Raw genomic sequence first — 3,790 nt, 5'->3', positions numbered from 1 at the left:
CACACAGCGAAATCCATATGCATGTGCCGGATCAAGGTAATGGTTTTATTCTCCAATAGTTATATATAAGAAACGAATTTTCCTGAAAATTTTTGCAAACTACGTCTCGATCAAGTAACGTTAAATACACAAGTGATGTTTAATATGTTGAATGTCAAAAATGGAATGTAGCTATATCATTACGCTGTTGATATGGAACTGAATAAAATTAAAAATTAAGTACTGCCGCATTTTGAAGAGTGTCAGAATTTCAAACCTTTTAAAATGATAACTCGTGGGTCTCTGAAAAATATAGCAAGAATGTGTTTGTGATTACTGTCAAAAAGGCGTGATATACTGAATAACATGTAAATATCAAATGCTATTGTCACTGTGACACGCTTCACATTGTTTAATTGTTTATTGTAAGATTCCAGCTGCTATATGATCACTGAGTCAAAGCATGGTTAAATGATCGACAAACTGCTATATTCAGTTTCCTCCGAATTTAACATAAGTTCACGAGATCGTAAACAAGTTTTAGAAGCGGCAGTTCACGGCTTCCATACAGATTTTAATTTAGCTGCCTGTTGTTGCTGGACCGTAGAATTCGGAAATATCAATGTTGGATGCTAACTACGGAGCTACAGAAGCGTAGAAAGGACATTGTACCATTGTATGATGGAGGTTTTTACCTCCATGATTGTACTAACAAATTTATGGACTAGTAGAACATAATGATAATATAATAATTGCAGTTTCCATGAACTGATATGTGAAAAGAATCGCTTTGCGTTGAAGACTTTTCGAAGACAAGACAAAAAAAAACTATGGCTTGGAGGTTTCACACTGAGTACATAGCATCGCACAATTTTTGTCACTTAAAATCCAATCGAGTTTTCCCTTTGCTGTTTTCGCCAAGTTAGCTTCCGAGAACCCGCGACGTTTAAATGAGCATTTACAATAATTAGGGTACTTATATTAGACCTCCTTTAACGCTATATTGGGGACCCAATGCAGCCATGTGGTTCACCCCACCCACTCGCCCCCCCCCCCCCGTCAGGTTCCCCAATGTGTGGTAAACTTAACTGTTAATGCAAAGAATCGTTCTTAATTTTATTATGAACCTGTTTAATTGCATATGCCTTTGTTATAGAATGTAATCCGTTAATTTTAATTGGAAAGTTAGGTGATCGAGGAACACATTGACATCTCATGGATACAACATTTTCCCCTAAACTGATCCAGAATGGTCGTAGAATTCATCTAATATTACAAATGAGTCATATTTTGGATATCTGTGGATGTCTCCTTCTATCCAACTATATGTACCCCCTCCGAGTTTAGTCCTGAGATAGAAATTAAAATATAATTAGCCGGTTCTTTGGTGATGCCGTTTTGCGGCTTTAGAAATGGTCGGGTCCAGAATTGCTATTTAGGGCATTTATTTAAAAACGGGGACAGGTGGGTGGGTGGGGGGGGGCACAAGCCTCGGAACTGGGATATCGAACAATCGGTACTCAGTGTCAGGCTTCAAAAAACCTCGGCTAAACTTTGTCGGTCATAGCGGCGCAAATCCATATTTGAGATTTAGGTAATTTTTGCTTAAATTTTGTGCGAAACTTTTTCCAACCTCCTACCACATGCCCCCTGCCCCTCCCCTCCCCCTTCCCTCCCCCCGTTTTAAATGCTCCTCTTACGATTCCCATTGTCAATATCCTTTTTCATAGATTAGTCGAGATAGATTTCAACAGTCCGTTTTTTGCTCTGCCGATTTCTCTCAATATGCCGTCAAGTGATATTCGAAGAAGTATATTCAAGGCCTATATCATGCACGTAAAGCGATGAAACGCACAAATACCCACCGCAATATATGTACGAAACAGTAAAGTATACTGCTCACTTACTATAAATACCATTTCCAGATAAGCAAGTGAAATTTCCGGTCACATCACAATGATAAAGTTTACTGTCTGTCACTTTGCAGGTCACTGGTTGGCTACTCCAGTTGGTTAGTAACAATAACGTAGTCAGTATAGTTAATTACGTCACAGCCTGGGCTTACTAGAAAGCGGGCAATTTGAAATCAGTAAAAGGCGGTATCACAAGTAGCAACACGTTGGTTTGATTCACACCGCACTTGATCCTCAATCGAGTTCTACATTGCAAAGAGCATTCAAAATGGACGATTCCGGCTTTCGTGGTTTATTGCAGAAGTAACAGAAAGCTCCGTGGAAGCAAGGTTGCCAGTTTATAAAAGTACACTTTCAATTCGATCCGTCGCTGGTTTTTAATGATGTTCCGCAGGAAAATGTCATACGTGTATTGGAAAAAGAAAAAAACATTTAGAAGCAGCGACAGTTGGAACTACCGCGGCAGTATGCACATGTTGTGACAGAAAGCTTGGTGCAAACATTTGAAGGAAGAATTAAAGGCACTCCGAGCACTACTGGCTGAGAAGGAACAACTTCTTTCGAGAAAAAAAAAACGAAAACGAAGTTCTCTGTGCTACTGGATTGTTCGGTACGTAACACTAGGCCAAGACTTATTAATGTAATTTTTCAATCACTAAAAGTCACCGTTATATAAACCCTAGACCTGTACAGGCATTCGCTCCTTTAAAAACGATAAATTTAAAGAGTTAAAATATGACAGTGAGAGAAATAATATAATAATCTCCTTTTAGATATCTGTAAAATGTTTCATGCACAATTTGCCAGGGTATACTGTTATTGATACATTCACGTTCTAACCTTGTGATGGTGAACGTCACCCGACCACGTACCCCCTACCTCCCCCAACCCATAAACAAATCTGCTTTGTAAACCGTTGAAACATACAGTGGCGTAGGAAGGTACATTTGAGTAGGGGGTTGAAGACTGATGGCCGGCCCGGGGGAGGGGTCTAAGGGGAGTTTTTGCATTTCCAGGTGGCCTCAGATGCAATTTGGTGCAATAAAGCACACTTCAACACCCACCCCATTTTGTAAACTTAATTTTGTATTTTCACCTGGCCTTAGATGCAATTTGGTGCTCCAAATGAGATTTTTTTTCTCATTTGGAAATGAAAAAGGGGTTTTTCTGACTTGCGAAGCGGGAGGGGGGGGGGGCGGAATGATACTTCCGCGCCTCCACATTTTCACTGGGGGGGGCTGGAGATATTGACAGTTGGAGCTAGTATATTTTTCGACAAAGTAAACTATATGACAACTGATCTTTATATATGTCTAATTCATACTTATTCTTGTGTCTTTGTTTGCAGAAACTTCAGTGTAGATTGAGCGCAATGAAGAACATAGACTGGTCAGAGGAGAGAAAAGACAGACTGTACAGTGATGTCAACTAAGTATATGTCATCCGAGGAATCTGACATGGAGAGCGAACGAGCTAGGGTACCGTAGTGCAGGAGTTCACTTGGGAGTCGGAAAGACTGAACAAAATGAGGCTGGACTCATTCTTATAAGGACGTTCTCCTTAGCGAAAAGTCCAGAAAAAAGGATACCCACCGTTAGGAAAGGAGACGTATCTTTAAAATGCGTACCGACTGACGCCCCAACTTGGGCTGTTAATTAGGCTGAACAATAACAATGAAGGTATGACCCCCCTCCAAATGGTGAAAATGGTCATTGTTTGATGTGCAGGATTAAGCTTGTGGGAGGCCCGTGGCAAACAGTTTATTGGAGCTCCCATAGAGATACATTGGTACCGGATAACGCCGGATGTATAGCTCACAAAAGACATCTATTTGCCCACGGTGGTTATGATACGTACATTAAAACATCACATAAAAACAGTCATTGATCAACAGCGTA

The 3,790-nt window shown here is 40.3% G+C and overlaps 1 long non-coding RNA gene across 1 annotated transcript; it reads left to right on the top strand.

Annotated features, from left to right (window-relative positions):
• The first annotated feature begins 1,675 nt into the window (after nucleotides 1-1,675).
• Nucleotides 1,676-3,589, top strand: LOC139984741 (uncharacterized). Its single transcript, XR_011799171.1, has 2 exons — nucleotides 1,676-2,502; nucleotides 3,241-3,589. It is a non-coding gene; the product is annotated as an uncharacterized lncRNA (long non-coding RNA).
• The last annotated feature ends 201 nt before the right edge of the window (nucleotides 3,590-3,790 follow it).

This window comes from Apostichopus japonicus, chromosome 17 (assembly GCF_037975245.1).
Source record: "Apostichopus japonicus isolate 1M-3 chromosome 17, ASM3797524v1, whole genome shotgun sequence".
Classification (NCBI taxonomy): domain Eukaryota; kingdom Metazoa; phylum Echinodermata; class Holothuroidea; order Aspidochirotida; family Stichopodidae; genus Apostichopus; species Apostichopus japonicus.
This window is presented reverse-complemented; position numbering and strand designations above follow the sequence as displayed.